This window comes from Bos mutus, chromosome 29, assembly GCF_027580195.1.
Source record: "Bos mutus isolate GX-2022 chromosome 29, NWIPB_WYAK_1.1, whole genome shotgun sequence".
In the NCBI taxonomy this organism is placed as follows: Eukaryota; Metazoa; Chordata; class Mammalia; order Artiodactyla; family Bovidae; genus Bos; species Bos mutus.
In genome coordinates this window covers 12,775,985-12,796,161 of record NC_091645.1, presented here as the reverse complement: position 1 = coordinate 12,796,161, position 20,177 = coordinate 12,775,985, and the positions used below count along the sequence as shown (strand labels likewise).

The following is a 20,177-nucleotide window of genomic DNA, read 5'->3' as shown; positions in this document are numbered from 1 at the left end:
AGCCACTGTAGCCTGTAGCTTCCTTTATTCACAGGGAAGAGTGGAAAGAGGCGTCTGGCTGGGATACATATGTTTCTAGATGCTTGAAACATTTTTGCTTGTAGATTATACTTATACCTTCCTGCCAAATAATGCTTCTTTCTATTTCCTTCTTTCTCCTTTCCCTTTGCTCTATCCTATCTCTCCTTTTCCTTCCATCCTTTCTTTTTTCTTATCCTTTTCTGAATCCTTCTATCTTCTGTTCCTGTATCTCTTTTTCCCTTCCCTCTGTCATCCCCTCATTCCTCCCAGCTTTCCTTCCTCCAGTGTTTATGCAATTTCCCAGGTGATGACTCATTTCAAAGCCATGTCTTTAAGTCTCAGCTTATAAGGGATAAGTCTTATTATAGGGATTTGCCACACACACACACACACACACACACACACACAAACCCTTAAATATGTAAGAGATCTAAAAACAGTGAAAAACAAAAACTAAGGTGAGGTCTCAACTAAATTGAGGCTAAACATTATTATACTAAATAGAAATCACTAAATTTTGCTAGTCTTGTTACTAGGAACACAGCTGTTTTCATGACTAGTAAGTCAAGGTGTACACACACACAAACTACTAAATTCATCAGAAAAGCTAAAAGATTGGAAAATACAAGTATAACTTTAATGGAGCAGGATCCTATGGGGCCTTCCCAGGACAGACCACCCATCCACATGACCTCTGCCTGCCTCTTGTTTTAGAAAAACTTTTTAGCTTCCTAGGCCTTCCTGGAGTTCTAAAGAATAAATTTAATCAGAGAAGTAAGAAAATGCAGAAAGAAAGGAAAACAGTCAAGCAAGACAAATAGTTTAGCTATTGAACAAAGTCAGGGACCTTTAGTTCCTCCTCAAGGGGCTTCCCAGCTGGCGCTAGTGGTAAAGCACCAATTTGCCAGTGCAGGAGACATAAGAGACACTGGTTTGATCCCTGGGTTGGGAATACGTTCTGGAGGGGGCTTGACAACCCACTCCAGTGTTCTTGCCTGGAAAATCCCAATGGACAGAGGAGCCTGGCAGTCTATGGTCCATAGACTCACAGAGTTAGAAACATCTGAAGTGACTTAGCACAAGGACTATAGACAATATTCTGAGTTATATCCTTTGAGCTGTTTTGCAGATACTGAAACCTTCACCAGGTGGAAGAAGTTAACTGTATGCTGTCCACAAGCATGTAGATCCCAGGCTTGTTGGAAGCAGAAGGTTAATGATGTTGACTCCGTATTACCTCACTACCAACCAATCGGAAGAATGGCCATGAGCTGATCACGCATCCCACAATCCTTTCCCTCACCTTTCCCTGAAATCCATTGGGGGAATTTGCGTCTTTTAATCCAGTGGGGAATTGGACCCCTTGCATGGCATCCTTCAGTAAACACTGCACTTTCCTTCACCATGACTGATATCAGTAGATTAGCTTTACTCATGGGCAAACAGAGCTAATAGATAACATGATTAGCTATTAATATAAACATAGCATTGATTGCATACTTGCAACTCTTAGTCTAATTATACATTATAAAGTCCTCCAATCTACTCTGAATGATAAATCCGATCTGTTTGGAAGAGTTTGTTGTTATTGTTGTTCTGTTTTGTTCTTGTTTTATATCATTTATCTCTTATTTTTTTAATATACCTAAGCATGCCACAGGAAAAGGTTTAGTTTTTGCATTAATGTGCCCACCTCACTATTTTCACAGAAGGTTTTCTTAATCTTTGTTTTTGTTCTTAAGATATCAGAGTCAGAAAACACTTTAGAAATAATGCCATCTTGTTCCCTCAGTTTTCAGATTATGATAGTAAGATTGAGAAAATGGGAAAAAAATTTTTCTGCAATAAAAATGACAAAGTGACAGAGATAAAACTAGCACCAGGTATTCCAGTTCTGAGTTTAATGATTTTTCTTGTAACACATCAAAGCTTTTTAATGAATGGGTGTGAATCCTGAGATTGGCTAGAAAGGTGTGTCCTATGTAAGTCAAGATATTGGTACTGATGTCGTGACTTGGTCTCTATTTCATAAAGTCACACAGCATATATAATGAGGGATAGTAGTATTCCTTGTTTTTTGTAGAAATCAAGGGAAAATTTTTATCACAAGAATATATTGTTATTTAATAAAAACAATATGTTGAAGTTATTAAAATGTCTCATTTGTCTTTGAAAGATCATCTTGTCTATATCAGTTAGAACACTGCTTTTCATAGAAAAGGTTGGTTGTATTAAATTGTGTTAGCTGAAAAATAATACCACTTGTCAAAATGTGACCAAACTTTTCATTGGATGGAATGTAGTCCTCCTTGGAAATACTGATCTTAATCATAAACACCATGTGTTCACTTAAAACACTAATCAAATGAATCATCTATTCTTACAACTAGGTTACTGCAATGAGGTTTCCTCATATTGCTTATCATAAGGAAAGTAATGTGGGTAGAAGAAGACTCTAGCTTTGGATAAATCTGAATTTGAATCCCAGAGCTACTTATACGCTATCTTTGGAAAATTACCTAATCCCTCCGAGGCTTTGTTTTTCTATCTATAAACAAAGATAATAATTCCTACTTTCTAAACTCAGATGAGATAGTCTATGGAAATCTCTGGACAACATAGATGCTTCCCCTGCCCTTCTGAATGCAGGTTCTTGCTCTGTGTCACTTCTATAAATCATATTTGAGATCAATGAGTCTATTATTATATAATATATCCGTATAAGGGCTTCCCTGTGGTTCAGACAGTAAAGCGTCTGCCTGCAATGCCGGAGACCTGGGTTCAATCCCTGGGTCAGGAAGATCCCCTGGAGAAGGAAATGGCAACCCACTCCAGTATTCTTGCTTGGAAAATCCCATGGATGGAGGAGCCTGGGAGGCTACAGTCCATGGGGTTGCAAAGAGTCAGACATGACTGAGTGACTTCACTCTTCAAATAGCTGTATAATGGGAACACAATGAAAGCTACTATTATAAACCGGGACACACTCTGACGTAAACAAATTGTCTCCTTAACCAGTCTCTGTGCCTGTCCCATGGTCTCTTTTTCCCTTTTACTATTCATAGGCTCCTATTTTGCTAAATTTTGTCATTTCCTGAAGTCAAGTTATAGCAGAACCTCTCTTCTCAACATGGCTACATCTAAATCCTGTTCTTTGAGAGATTATGTCGATTTATTAGGCTGCACATGATTTGATATATTCCCTTAGGAGAATTTTTATTATTAAAAAACTACTAATTGCTAAAAATCATTCTTTAGAAGGGACACAGAAATATGATGAGATTTAATTAAGCTGAGTAAATGAAAGAAAGATTTTCAATAAAGAAGAATTAGCTATTTCTCTGTTTATTTAACAGGAAAGAACTTTTGCAAATAAAATCTTTTAACTGTGATTGGATTTTATCAATTAATCTTCTAATACAGCCATCCAAAGGAACCTATAAAAACTGTGTAGCACCTCTTTTTACAGCTACCTGTTCCTACATTGTGTGGGACCCAGATAAAGCAGTATAGTTATGATTATGTGTGTGCTTGATTAATAAGTAAAACATAGGAATAATAATCATTTACATTTGACTAAACTTTACCATTTTTAAGGAACTTTTAACTGAATTACTACATTGAGTAGCATAACAAATCTAAGATAAGTAATACTACCCTCACATAACAGATAAGAAAATGAGTATCAGAGGCTAAGTGACCAGCCTTTATAATTCGTCTCTCTGACTCTATGATTTTAAAGTAAGTACATCACATAATACGTTACAAACATCATTTTATATTTTTCCACCCTCAAGATCTTAAACTGCATTGGACAAAGCTCAGTCTCACACTCAGTTCTGTAAACCTTAGTGCCTAGTTTAATGCCCAATACACAGTAAATATTCAATTATTTATTTAGAAGATTTGGTTGTTGCTCATGCTGTGCTTAGTCGCTCAGTCGTGTCCGACTCTTTGTGAGCCCATGGACTGTAGCCTGCCAGGCTCCTCTGTCCAAGGGGATTCTCCAGGCAAGAATACTTGAGTGGGTTGCCATGCCCTCCTCCAGAGGATCTTCCCAATCCAGGGATCGAACCCAGGTCTCCCATATTGGAGGTGGATTCTTTACCATCTGAGCCACCAGGGAAGCCCCCGTTGTTGCTCTAGTTCTAATCTAGTTACTCCAGTCACTCAGCCTCTTTAAGCCTCAGTTTCCCCATTTATAAAATGATGAGATTTAGGGACTTCCCTGGCAGTCCAGTGGTTAAGAATCTACCTTACATTGCAGGGGATGTGGGCTTGATACCTGGCCAGGGAACTAAGATTCTACATGAGGCAGTGGGAAGGGGGCAACTGAGTCCACATGCATAAATACTCAGCCCACGCGCTGGAGCCCCTGTGCCACACTAGAGAGTCCGCACCACAACAAAAAGATCCTGCCTGAGGCAAAGATCCCACATGCTGCAACTGAGAACGGACACAGCCAAACACATAAGCAAACACAAAAATAAAATATTGAGATTTAGATAGTATAATCTCTGAGAAACTTGCCAGCCCAAATACCACACTACTCTCTATCTTGGAGGTTAGAACAGCAGTTTTCTAAGTTTCAGCACAGCAGATAAAATTCCTACAGTAGAATCATCAGAGTCCAACAAGCACTGATTTCAGGATTCTCTGGAAGGCCTGTACTTGATATGCTGCTAAGGCACTTCAGTCGTATCCGACTCTGTGCGACCCCATTGACGGCAGCCCACCAGGCTCCCCCATCCCTGGGATTCTCCAGGCAAGAACACTGGAGTGGGTTGCCATTTCCTTCTCCAATGCATGAAAAGTGAAAGTGAAGTCGCTCAGTCGTGTCCGACTCTATGCAACCCCATAGACTGCAGCCCACCAGGTTCCTCTGTCCATGGGATTTTCCAGGCAAGAGTACTGGAGTGGTTGCCATTGCCTTCTCCGCATCAAGGTACAACTAACACCTAACTCCCATATAAATAATGGGAGCATGTTTTATAAATTAGAGAAGAATGATAATGGCAGAGACAAAATAAAGCAAATGTTTCCTCTACATAAATAAATATTTAATCCAAATAGGAAAGACTTTGGCAGAAGGGGCATTACAGGTGGGATTGTCAGCTGTCTAGAAAAGAAAACAAAACATTTATTTGCATCTAATTTGTTTGGTCATGAAAAAGTTTGTCCTTTAAAATTATATATGAAAAGATTTCTATCTCCTTGTCCCTAACGTTGTATCACATTATATTCCCTATAAAGACAACCTCATTGGAAGGTAACTCTATTTCAAAAACATAGATGGGAAATTCAGGATCCATGGAAGGTATTAGGGGGAAAAGGAAAAGCTGTACCACTGCAGAAATGATAGAAACTCCTGTGAAATCGCTCACAGGCTGAAAAAGCAAAGCTGAAGAGAAAAATCTTGAAAACAGCAAAAACAAAATGGTTTATCATATAAAACATGCATAGCAATAAAATTAATGGCAGAATTCTCGTCAATTTAATGAAAGTCAGAGACAGCAGAATGGCACTGTTGTTCAGTCACTAAGTCCTGTCCAGCTCTTCTGTGACCTCATGGACTGTAGTGTGCCAGACTCCTCTGTCCAGGGATTTCCCAGGCAAGAACACTGGAGTGGGTTGCCATTTCCTTCTCCAGGCAATCTTCCTGACCCAGGGATCAAACCTGTGTCTCCTGCATTGCAGGTAGATTCTATACTGCTGAGCCACCAGGGAAGTCCCCAGTTAATGGCAGAATTCTCATTAAAATAATGGAAGCCAGAGACAGCAGAATGGCGTACAAACAGAAAGGGCATACAAAATGGAGCACAGTATTGCCCACTAATCACCTGGTATACTACAATAATTAGTGTATCTACTAATACTGTCATTTTGAAGAACAGATGAAATAAAAATATTCCTAGATGAGCAGAAACTCGGAGAATTTTACTTAGCAGAATTTTCCTGTGAGAAACACTAAAAGAAGACCTTTAAGTTTAAAGGAAATCATAGCAGATCATAAGCAGGGTGAACAAAAGAGAATGGAGAATAGTGGAAATGATAAATATATGGATTAATATAAAATACACTTAGATACTTTCCTCATTTCTTAAATCCTTTAAAAATATAATTATAAAATTCCATACTTGCATTTATAACATATATATGAAATATATGTGAAACAGTACAAAGGGAAAAAAGCAAAACTTATATGAGAAAAGTTGGCTTCCCAGGAGGTACACGTGGTACAGAACCTGCCTGCCAATACAGGAGACATAAAAGAGCCGGGTTTGATTCCTGGGTAAAGAAGATCCCCTGGAGGAGGGCAAGGCAACCCACCCCGGTATTCCTGCCTGGAGAATCCCATGGACAGAGGAGCCTGGCGGGCTACAGTCCATAGGGTCACAAAGAGTCAGACACTACCGAAGCGACTCAGCACACATGCATATGAGAACTGTAGCTACATTTTTATCAGAATCAAGCCAGTATTAATTTGAATTAGAATGTGAAGATAGATAATATGCGTATTTTCATACCTATCATAATAGTTAAAAATTCAACAGAAAAATTAAAATAGCATATTAAAAATATTGATTGAAAAGAAAATCAAAAAGAAAACCAGAGAAATCTACCTCCTCAAAAAATAAAACACACACATATATGGAAAACAAAAGGAAGGTGTAACTCCTAACATAACAATTATTATGTCACATACGGTGAAAGGAGACTTTTATAGGGGTGTCTTTCTTCATAGCTCAGTTGGTAAAGAATCCGCCTGCAATGCAGGAGACCTGGGTTCAATCCCTGGGTTGGGAAGATCCGCAGGAGAAGGGAAAGGCTGCTCAACCAGTATTCTGGCCTGGAGAATTTCATGGACTGTATAGTCCATGGGGTCACAAAGAGTCTGTCGCTACCAAGAGACTTTCACTTTTACTTTTCAGACATTTACAGATAAAGCAAGGGAATTACAAGATTCTAAACAAAACACATGACTATGAAACAAATTTCAGACTTAAAGATGTCGTGTCCAACTCTTTGCGATGGACTGTAGCCTATCAGGCTCCTCCGTCCATGGGATTTTCCAGGCAAGAGTACTAGAGTGGGTTGCCATTTCCTTCTCCAGGGGATCTTCCCTACCCAGGGATCGAACCCAGGTCTCCTGCATTGTGGGCAGACGCTTTATCCACTAAGCCACCAGGGAAGCCCATAGACTTTAAATATGATAATAAAAAAAATACATCACAAAAACAGCAATCAAAAGAGAGCTGGTGTAGCTGTATAAATACAAAACAAAATAGATTTTAAGACAAGAAATATTACTAAAGACAATGAATAATGTTTCACAGTGAAAAGGCAAATATACCAGAATGATAAAACAAATATAAATAAAAATGTGCCCAACAACAGGGCTCAAAATACACAAAACTTTAATAACTAAATTTAAAGGAAAAATAGACTATATGATCATTATACTTGGAGGTTTGATACTCCTCTGTTAGTAAATGAAGATATACAGTTCAAAAAGAACAGAGAAGAATGAAATAAACATAAAAAAGGAAACAGCTAACTTTACATGAAAAATGTTTATATTAATATATAACACTATACCCAAAAATAGCAGAATGCACATTATTTCCAAGCAGACATGTACTATTCTCTAGGATAAACCATATGCTAAGTTATTTCCTCAGTACATTTAACAAGACTGAAATGAGGAAACAATAAAAATGTTCTCAAACTACATTAGAACTGATATAGAAATCAGTGACAGAAATTCAGGAAATGCCAAAATGTTTGGGAATTGAATATGCTTCTAAATAACTCAGAAGTTAAAGAAGATATCACAAGGAAAATTAAAAAAAATAAAACGGAACTAAATAAAAATGAAAACACAACATCCAAAGTTTGTAGGCTGCAGCCAAAGCTTTAAGCAAGGCTTAGATGGAAATGTATAGATTTAAACCAATGTTAGAAAAAAATAAAAACCTAAGTCAATATTCTGAACTTTTACTCAAGAAGCTAGAAACCTAAGCAAATCAATCTCAAAGTAAGTTGGAGGAAAGAAATAATAGTAAGGGTGGAAATAATTAAGAGAAATACTTCTAATTTAGAAGTTATTATTAAAAATATTAACAATATCAATAAACTATAAACCAGAAAAACTTTCAAGAAAATTAATGAAACAAAAATCTGACTCTTGAAAATGTCAAGAACCTATGGCTACTTTCATACTTAATTGTCATTGACTATTGTTTTCTCTCTAAGATCAGGAACAGGGCAAAGAGGCCTGTTTTTACCATTTCAATTAAATGCCTTTCCAAGGGGTCAAGCCACTGCCAAAAGCTAATCAATAGCACTAAGATTGGAAAGGGATAAGTAAAATGCCTTCATCCACTGTTGAAATAATCTCATAGGCAAAAAATTCTAAGGAATTGACCAAAATTCAAAATCTTACTAAAACAAATAAGCTTAGTAAGGTCACAGAATATACAATCAATACTCAAGAAAACTGATTCATTCTAAATGCTATCATGAAAAATTCAAGAGTCAAATTATCACTTGACATGGAATAAAAATATTGTATATAGCTAACAAAGAAAGTGAAATACTTGCACATTTAAAAATTCAAAACATTGATTAAGAAATTAAAGGGGCATTAAAAACCAAAGCAGAATACTATCTGTAGAGATTTCATAATATTAATATGTTCTCTTCTCCAAAAATATATGTAGATTCAACATAATCTCTATCAAAATTTCAGTGGCAAAAGTCATTACCTCTTCCTAAAGTATAAACAGCAAATGGATTCCAATAGCTAAAACATTTTTGAAAAAGAGGACTATAATTATAGGATGAACACTATTATTAGATCTAAATATAAAATTATTAATCTTTCTGAAGAAAACATAGGAGAAAATCTCCATTACCTAGAGTCATATTAAGTGTTTTCAGACATGACACAAAGCAAAATACAGAAAATATCAATAAATAGGAATTTATCAAAATTAAAATATATACTGGATAGAAAAATAGTTTAAGAGAAAGAAAGAATTAGTCAGCCACTGAGAAAAAATATTTACATATCACGTGGCCAACAATGGGACTGTATCAAGATTATATAAAGAAATCTGTAATTGCAACAGTAAGAAAATACACAATTCAATTAGAAAATGAGCAAAACACTTAATAGACATTTCACCAAAAAGGGACATATGGATCGCAAATAAATACGTGAAAATATGATCAACACCACATCAACATTAAACACTAAAGAAATACAAACTGAGCTTAAAGATATACCACTATGTCTCATTTATAGAATTGCTGCAATAAAAATTCTTACTAAGTACTGTTGAGAATCTGGAGCAACTGGATCTCTGAGATACTGCTGAGGAGGATGTAGAATGTAACAGCCACTCTGGAAAACAGTTTGGTTGTTTCTTACAAAATCAAATGTGCATATGTCACAGAATCCAGCAACCCAAGTTTACTCCAGAGCAGAGGCTGGCAAACTTTTTCTGTAAAATGCCAGGCAGTAAGTATTTTCAGTTTTAGAAGCCAAATTCCAACTCTATCACACATTCTTCATTTTATTTTTTTCAACCCTTTAAAAATGGTAAAAGAATTTAACATTGTATGAGCGTATGTTTTCATTTAATATGGGTAAATATCTGGAAGTGAAATTGGTAAATCACACGGTAAATGTGTATTTATTAAAGAGACTGTCAGATGGATTCCAAAATAGTCCCACTTGACATTTCCATCAGCAAGTAACATTTGCAAAGTATGAAGGCTCTAGTTTCTCTTAAACACCTTCAATACTTGGCACTATGGTTTTCCGTTACAGATATACTACTGAGTATCAGTATCACAAACCTCGTGGGTTTTACAAAAACAGGCCATGGATAAGATTCTTCCTGCAGGGCACACTGTGTTGGCTCATGCCCTAGAGAAAGAAAAGCTGACATTCACACAAACTTTTATACACAAATATTTATACGAGCTTTATTTATAAGAGCCAGAACTGAAACCAGCTCAAATGTTCTGCAATGTTTTCATGGTTAATTGTGATGTATTCATAAATGGAGTGAGACAAAGAAAAATATAGAACCATGGATATGCATAACAACCTACATAGATCTCAAGAGCATCCTGTTGAGTGATAAAGATCTATTCAAAAGGGTGCATGGTGTATGATTCTGTCTACATAACATTTATAAAGTGGCAAAATTACAGTGATGAAGACCAGATCACTGGTTTCCAATGGTTGCTGCTGCTGCTGCTAAGTCACTTCAGTTGTGTCCGACTCTGTGCGACCCCAGAGACGGCAGCCCACCAGGCTCCCGCGTTCCTGGGATTCTCCAGGCAAGAACACTGGAGTGGGTTGCCATTTCCTCCTCCAATGCATGAAAGTGGAAAGTGAAAGTGAAGTCGCTCAGTCGTGTCCGACTCGTAGCGATACCATGGACTGCAGCCTACCAGGCTCCTCCCTCCATGGGATTCTCCAGACAAGAGTACTGGAGTTCCAATGGTTAGGGTTATTTAGAAATATAAGAGAGTAAAATAATGTAATAGTTCTGTCTTATGATTATCAATTCAGTTCAGTCACTCACTCGTGTCCGACTCATGATTATAGTGATGTTTATATCAGTTTTCAGTTGTGATAAAATTTTATATAACAACATTCTAAAGAAGAGTGCATATAAGCCTGGTAATATCCAAATAAGATGCGTGGATTAGGTAATCATATTGTGCCAATGTCCTTCATAGTTGAGACGTACTTTTGTATGGTATTTTATTTGAGGAGGTTAAGTTCACATTTTTTGTAATGTCTATGTTTTCCTGAAATTAGTAAAATAAAAAAATTTTTAAGTGAAAAAAATGACATTCCATACACATTCAGTAGAATATCTATATTCAAAAAGATTCTCAATGCCATTCTAGAGTTACAGAATGGCATGATTCGAATTCTATTTAGGAGAAACTAGAACCTTCATACATATATTACTCATGAGACTGTAAAATGAGACAACCACTTAAGAATCAATTTGTCATTTTCTTAAACAAACATATATTTACCATATGACATACTAATTCCACTTCTAGATATTTACCCAAATTAAAAGAAAACATGCTTACACAGGAATATGTATGTATGCATGCTAAGTCGCTTCAGTAGTGTCTGACACTTTGCGACCCTAAGGACTGTATAGCCTGTAGGCTCCTCTGTCCATGGGATTCCCCAGGCAAGAATACTGGAGCAGGTTGCCATGCCCTCGTCCAGGGGATCATCACAGGAATATACATAACATACACAAGTATATATCATCCAAAACCTGAAAACAATCCAAATGTGAAACAATAAATGAATAAACAATATGACATGTCTATACATTGGAATGGGATTTCCCTGGTGGCTCAGATGGTAAAGCATCTGCCTGCAATGCGGGAAACCAGGGTTCGATCCCTGGGTCGGGAAGATCCCCTGGAGAAGAGAATGGCAGACCACTCCAGTACTCTTGCCTGGAAAATTCCATGGATGGAGGAACCTGGTGGGTTACAGTCCATGAGGTCGCAAAGAGTATGACACGACGGAGCAACTTCACTTTCTTTCTAAGAGGAGAGTGAAAAAGCTGGCTTAACTCTCAATAATCAATAATATATATACTGGAATATTATTCTGCAATACAAAGAAACTCCAGATGCATACAAATGTAATCAAATATCCAACCATCATACACGTGAAAGAAACTAGATACACGTATTTTATGATTCTTATTAAATAAGATTTTTTAAAAAGGAAAATCCATTAGGACAGAAAGTATATAGGCATTTTGTTGGAAAGAGAGAGTCAGCTACAGATAAAAATGAGGACAATTTTATAATAATGCAAGTGTTCTAAAACTGGACTGGGGTAATGGTTACATAGATGTATACATATACAAAACCTCAACAGACTGTACAGTTTCAATAGATATGTTTTATGATACGTAAATTATATAACAGTACAGCTGTAAAAATAAATAAATAAATAAAAGCCAAACACCTAGATTCAGAGAATAGATTGGCTGGCTGCCAGAGGCAAGGGATGAGGAACAAGCAAAATGAGTGAAGGGGGTCCAAAGAGAAAAACTTCTAGTTACGAAATAAATAAATCATGAAGATATAATGTATAGCACAGTGACGGTGATTAAAAACATGTATTCCATATTTAGTGTTGCTAGAAGAGTAAGTCTTAAAAGTTCTCATCACAAGAAAAAAATTTCAACTATGTGAAAATGGATAATAATGACACTGTGGTCATCATATCCCAACATGTACAATTATCAAGTCATTATGTTTTACACCCAAAATTACTATGATGGTATATGTCAAGCGTATCTGAACTTTTTAAAAAAGGAAAAAATTCTGTTCATATAAAATTTTTCATTTTGACAAAAGAAAAATATATCAATAGATACACAGAAAGACAATGAATACCATTCCGTACTATTTGTGATTTTAAAAGGTAGTTTTAATAAACCAGGAATAGAAGAAATCTTCCTTGATATTTTTTACTGTATCTACAAGCTCTTATGAAAAAATATTTGGGGAATTCTCTTTTTAAAAAAAGACACACCACCACCTCTGAAAACATCAGGTTGAAGGTCATAGGAAAATAGGTATGAGTGAGACAGCAGTAGAGCTGTTTTTTCATCCATAAACCCAGTTTACTAAGAGCATCCATCCTGCCACCATTTCCCCTGTTTCCTCTCTCTGTCCTAGCTGTCAATTCTCTGTCTATATTTGGGTTCTTTGCTGCAAGTGGCCAAAAAAAAAAAAATCCAATTAAAATTAGGCCAAAAAATATGTGTGTATGTGTATATATGTGTGTGTGTGTTTTATATATATATACATATATATAATATAAATATATATGCTGCTACTGCTAAGTCACTTCACTCATGTCCGACTCTCATGCAACACCATAGATGGAAGCCCACGAGGCTCCCCATCCCCGGATTCTCCAGGCAAAAACACTGGAGTGGGTTGCCATTTATTTCTCCATAAATATATATATATATGTGTATATAAATGTATATATGTATATAATATAAATATACATATACACATAATATATACATAAATATATGTGTGTATATAAATGTATATGTGTATATAATATAATTATATATGTGTGTATATGTATATGTAGTGCTTTACTTCTAATATGTGAATTTTATATGTTTGAAATTTGATTCTATGAACCTGTCAGGTCTCTGATATTTCTCATTACTAACTATTCAGCAAGAAGCTTTTGCAGTAACCTCAAATAAAAATATCACTGCAAAATGCAGAGTGTCTTAACTATTTTCACCCCACTTTTATATATAACAAAACTCAGGCTAGAAATAGATATTAAATAATTTGCCAACTAATACAATTATGTAAAGTTTAAAAATAAAATAAAATTTTAAAAAATAATAATAAATAAATAAACAATTTGCCAAGACCACGTGCTGCATTTCTAAGGTCACTCAGGTAAGAACCATGGCCAGGATGAGGGCCTACCTTCAACAACTCTTTCCTACCCAGTAGAACCAGGCAGGTCCTCCAAGTGCCTAGTCACTTCGGTAGTGTCCAACACTTTGAGATAGTTATGAACTATAGCTTGCCAGGCTTCCTTGTCCATGGATTCTCCAGGCAAGAATACTGGAGTGGCTGCCATGCCCTCCTCCAGGGGATCTTCCCAATCCAGGGATCAAGCCCACATCTCTTTTGATTCTTGCATTGGCAGGCAAGCTCTAGTGCCACCTGGGAAGCCCCAAATATCCAACTAGAATTAAAGCTCCTTTTAATCCATATAGATCTGAACCTATCTACACTAATACTAGACATAGAAAGGTTAATCAACATTAGTTTCATGAACTTTGCTGCCTGTTGGGACATTGCATACCCACCCTTGGAAAGAGTAGGCCTCCAAACAGCTTTTCTATTACCTGGGAGTCAGTATAAATAATGACAGTGTAAAATGTCAGAATTTAAATTTACAGAGAGGAAATAGCCTAATTTGCAATTTCTTCATCTCTGATATCATGATGCATCAGTGCACCCATAATTGGTTTGACATTGAATTTCATAACAGAAAGCATCTGGGCTCACTCCCATGGTGACCAATGAGAGCAATTTCTGAAGCTGGGACAAATTATCCCCTTTAAGAACAACAGTAGCTGTCTCAGTGATCTATATATGTGTCTTCCCCTTTAGCCTGGGAGAATATTCATGTTGCAAGAAAGCAGAAACAAGGGCATTATGGGAGGGATGGCTCTGGTGGAAAACCAACTGTTCCCCATTTGCTTTTTGGTGGCCAATGAGCCTTTATGCACCGCATAACTGCTCCTTCCCATCCTCCTGATTAGACACACCTGCCTACTGTATACATGCCTGATCATTAAGTACCTTTATCAGTATGCGAGAAGTTCCCTTTCACATTGCATCTCTGTAGCCTGAAGGGGAAACCCTTTTCAGAGAATCAGCATAAGGGCAAATGCTTCAGTAAATGAAATAAGAGTCAAGAAGAAAAATCCCTGGACCTCAGCCTCCTTTTTATAAATCTAAGACTAAAGCTTAAAAGGAGAGGGATTATCTGAATGATTTTACCACTCTAAATTCGCTATCTTTTGCTCCTCCTAATTTTATATTGATAACAGCAAAGACCATAGTAAAATATAACTATCAGAAACATCCTATTATATTTAATAAAACATTTAAAAAATGTAAATGTCTCTGAAATATGACTGTGGCTCAGATCTCTCATGGGAAATTGTAGAACAGTTCTCCAAATTTCCTAAAAGAGTTATAACATCATGCCCTTTAACTTCACAAATATATCATAAAATATCTTTCCCCACAAATATTGAGCTTTCAAGTCAGTGTGCTTTCAATGTTTTTTTTTCCCCCTAAATTTAACAAATCACTGAATTAAACCACTGCTACTTTTCCAGCACCAAGATGGTTATTTTGGTGGATGTGAAGTGAAGTGAAGTCATTCAGTTGTCCGACTCTTTGCAACCCCATGGACTGTAGCCCACCAGGCTCCTTGGTCCATGGGATTTTCCAGGCATGAATACTGGAGTGAGTTGCCATTCCCTTCTCCAGGGGATCTTCCCATTTTGGTGGATCAGATCAGGTCAGATCAGTTGCTCAGTTGTGTCCAACTCTTTGCGACTCCATGAATCACAGCACGCCAGGCCTCCCTGTCCCTCACCAACTCCCGGAGTTCACTCAGACTCAGGTTCATCGAGTCAGTGATGCCATCCAGCCATCTCATCTTCTGTTGTCCCCTTCTCCTCCTGCCCCCAATCCCTCCCAGCATCAGAGTCTTTTCCAATGAGTCAACTCTTCACATGAGGTGGCCAAAGTACTGGAGTTTCAGCTTTAGCATCATTCCTTCCAAAGAAATCCCAGGGCTGATCTCCTTCAGAATGGACTGGTTGGATCTCCTTGCAGTCCAAGGGACTCTCGAGAGTCTTCTCCAACACCACAGTTCAAAAGCATCAATTCTTCGGCGCTCAGCCTTCTTCATAGTCCAACTCTCACATCCATATATGACCACAGGAAAAACCGTAGCCTTGACTAGACGAACCTTTGTTGGCAAAGTAATGTCTCTGCTTTTGAATATGCTATCTAGGTTGGTCATAACTTTCCTTCCAAGGAGTAAGCGTCTTTTAATGTGTCTTTTAATTTCATGGCTGCAGTCACCATCTGCAGTGATTTTGGAGCCCAGAAAAATAAAGTCTGACACTGTTTCCACTGTTTCCCCATCTATTTCCCATGAAGTGGTGGGACCGGATGCCATGATCTTCGTTTTCTGAATGTTGAGCTTTAAGCCAACTTTTTCACTCTCCATTTTCACTTTCATCAAGAGGCTTTTGAGTTCCTCTTCACTTTCTGCCATAAGGGTGGTGTCATCTGCATATCTGAGGTTATTGATATTTCTCCAGGCAATCTTGATTCCAGCTTGTGTTTCTTCCAGTCCAGTGTTTCTCATGATGTACTCTGCATATAAGTTAAATAAACAGGGTGACAATATACAATTTTGGTGGATAAGGAATAATAATTGGTAATCACTCTTTTTTTTGAATTTACCTATGAAAATCTGAGCTCTTGACAACAAAAATATCCTCTCCTTCAATCCCCTCCCTCAACACTACATCTCGTGTCAACTCAGGTGGATAAACATAAGGTTCACAGTTTTTCTCACTTCTGTGTTCACTAAATTTGTGCAGAATTCAAGATATATGTCAAAATTAAATCTTAAAGATTGTACACAGTAGAAACTAAACATATGACCCTCAAGAGACTAACTTATAATCAATTTATGATTTGTATGATTTTGTATACAATTTGATAAATTTGAACAAATGTGTATAGTAAGGAACTACCACCATGATGAAGATACAGAACATTTCCATCACCCCAAAAAGCTTTCCTGAGAGCCTTTCTAGTCAGTTCTCTCCTTTCACCTCTTGTCCTTGGAAATTGCTGATCCCCTTCTTCATCTATAGTTCTGACTTATATAGAACTTCATATGAACGCATTTTTCGATGTTTGATGTTACACTTTTAAGACTTATTTATGTTCCTGCCCATGTCAGTAGTTCATTCAACTTTATTTCTAAGAAATCTTCTATTTATGGATATAACACACTTAGTTTATCCATTCATCATTTGATGGACATTTGGATCATTGTCCAGTTTGGTAATATTATAAAACTTCTGTGAATTATAGAATGCAAGTTTGTGTTAAGATATATTTTCATTCATCTTCAGTAAATGTCTAGGAGTGGAATTGCTGGGTCATATTGAAAGTACATGTTTATCTATAAGGGACTGCTAAATTGTTTCCCAAGGAGGCCATAAACTTTTGCATTCTCACTAGCGAATATGATATCCAATTGCTTTACGAACACCAACATTTGGTGTCATCTTTCTATTTACTTGTTGCTATCCTAATGATATTAAAAAAAAACACATTGTGCTTTAATTTTAATTTCTATGATAACTAATAATATCAACCTTCTTTCAATATTTTTGTCATTCCTACATCCCCTGTGTTAAATATCTCTTCAAAATCCTTGCCAGTTTTTTAAGTGAATATTTGTTTTCTTATCACTGTTTTTTCCTTCAATGTCTGAAAAATGTTTCTGTAGTCATACACAAAAAAGTGCTATTATTGCATGAGAGGCACACATTCTTCACTTTACAAGATAGTGCCAAATTGTCTTTTTCACTTGTTTTAATAATAGATGTTTAACTGAAAATATTAATATAACATATTAAAATATAGAGTCTGATAAGTTTTGAAATATGTGCACACCCTTGAATCATCACCACAATCCAACTAATGAACACATTCAAATTCATGAAAAAGTTTCCTTGTCTACATCTGAAATTCCTCCAAATTCTCCCAACTATCCACACTCCCCAACCAGAGGCAGCCATTGGTTTTCTTTCTGTAACTATAGTTTTAGTTTTCTTTTTTAGTTTTAGTTTCTGTTTTCTTTCAAACTATAGTTTGCATATTACAGAATTTTATATAAATGGAATACTATATATACATACATGTCTATGTACACACCCACACACACACATACGCACATACACATGCATGTGGCTATTAGCATAACTGATAATATCTTTGGCAGTTACAGTTTCTCCTATCTTTGTTACAGTTCTCCTATCTTAAGCTGACCCTATCCAGTACTGTGCTGTAAATGACTTCTCTGTAATGAAAGACTTTGTCATTAATACATGTTATTAGACAGTTTACTTTGTCTTAAAACTGATAACTAGCCCGAGGGGAGATATTTTACAACAATGCAAATGACTTTCGCTTCATCAAAATTTCCCCCTAAATTTACCAATAGGCACTCTGCATTCTAATGCAAACAAGAGGCATCCGATCTTTTTTTTTTTTTTTTTAATGTATATGCTGATCTATTGGTTTGAGCTCAAAATTCTTATTTTCTAATGTCTTATGTTTCATTATGGTACTTAATTATTTTGATACACAAATTGTGATTTGATCAATGGAAGTATTTTCAAATTGGTTTCTGTGTTCTGACTCTTCTCCATTTGTTTTTCAAGCACTTTCTTCTTGGACTAACAGTAAGTTCCAAAATTATCTTTTACCAACCCTGCCACAGCGTTAGAATCAGTCATTTATCCAAGAAGCCTAGGCTCTTATGAATGGAGATGACTTGAGCATTATGTGTTCTTTGCTACTTCATAGACCTCTCATAGAGAAACGCTAGGAAATATATGTATGTATAGACACATATACATATGTGTCTATATATACATATACATAATATTTCTTTACATGTATATGTGTCTATATGTATATAGACATATGTGTGTATACAGACATATGTAAAGTGTTCATACTTATACATGTGTACATGAAATAAATATATATGGGAATACACATATTTTAGAAATCCTAACTTCACAGCTATACTTTGATTTTGAGGCACTACTTACTTCCCTGGTGGCTCAGATGGTAAAGTGTCTGCCTGCAATGCCAGAGACCCGGGTTCGATTCCTGGGTCAGGAAAATCCCCTAAGGAAGGAAATGGCAGCCCACTCCAGTATTCTTGCCTGGGAAATCCCATAGACAGAGGAACCTGGTGGGCTACAGTCCATGGGAGAGTGGGACATGACTGAGCGACTTCACTTTCACTTTCTTTCTTTTTTTTTATTTTTATTTTTTTTTCTTTTTTGTATCTAATTTTATTTTATTTTTAAACTTTACATAATTGTATTAGTTTTGCCAAATATCAAAATGAATCCGCCACAGGTATACATGTGTTCCCCATCCTGAACCCTCCTCCCTCCTCCCTCCCCATACCATCCCTCTGGGTCGTCCCAGTGCTCTAGCCCCAAGCAACCAGTATCGTGCATCGAACCTGGACTGGCAACTCGTTTCATACATGGTATTATACATGTTTCAATGCCATTCTCCCAAATCTTCCCACCCTCTCCCTCTCCCACAGAGTCCATAAGACTGTTCTATACATCAGTGTCTCTTTTACTGTCTCGTACACCGGGTTATTGTTAGCATCTTTCTAAATTCCATATATATGCGTTAGTATACTGTATTGGTGTTTTTCTTTCTGGCTTACTTCACTCTGTATAATAGGCTCCAGTTTCATTCACCTCATTAGAACTGATTCAAATGTATTCTTTTTAATGGCTGAGTAATACTTCATTGTGTATATGTACCACTTTCACTTTCTTTACAGGCTTCTTTTTTGCATTTCTTTATTCTATATTTCTCTTTATTTCATAAAGGAAACCTTAGGTCTGAATTAATACACTGACTCAAGAGTTCAACACTCCTCCACTCATTATGACCAGCAGGTTCTGTTCAGGTTCTTTCTCACATCACTGCAGTCTGAAAATTCATCTTCTGAAATAAGAAAGGACAGCCTTAGGGTTCACTTCATGTTTATTCCTTCTTTTTTATGCAGGCTTTCTATTGATTCATATACTTATTTAAAGGGGTAGAGTAAATTTCACTCCTGCTACCACATAATGAATAAAAGTAAATGTGTCCTGCAGAAATTAACACAATATTGTAAATCAACTATGTGTCAATAAAAAAAGAAAAGAATGTTTGTCATTTATACTTGAAAAATAAGTGAATGTGTCCAACAGATTTTTCAATCAAATACCTATGGGATGGACAAATCTGTGTCTTTGTTAATAAACTCATAAACCCTTGATCAAAGTTGAAACCTGATTGCTACCCTTCCTCGTAAGGAGATTAACAAGTTCTGTCCAGAGTATCTGGGACACACTCCTATATCCAACCTCTTCATCCCTTTCCTTATTGCTAAACTCCTACTTATTGTCTTATAACCCCTCTCCTTGTATTATAAAGGAGCCTATTAGCCAGTTTCCCAGTCTCTTATCTGTGTGCTTTAGTTGCTCAGTCATGCCCAACTCTTTGAGACCCCGTGGACTGCAGCCCACCAGGCTCCTCTGTCCATGGGGATTGGGCAAGAATACTGGAGTGGTTTGCCATGCCCTCTTCCAGGGCATCTTCCCAACCCAGGGATCAATCCCAGGTCTTCCTGTATTACAGATTCTTTACCGACTGAGCCAGAGGGGAAGCCCAAG

General features: G+C 36.7%; 1 non-coding gene across 1 annotated transcript; it reads right to left on the bottom strand.

Moving 5' to 3' along the window:
• Window positions 1-7,141: 7,141 nt before the first annotated feature.
• TRNAC-ACA (transfer RNA cysteine (anticodon ACA)) lies at window positions 7,142-7,213 on the bottom strand. Its single transcript has one exon. It is a non-coding gene; the product is annotated as a tRNA-Cys (tRNA).
• Between the last annotated feature and the right edge of the window lie 12,964 nt (window positions 7,214-20,177).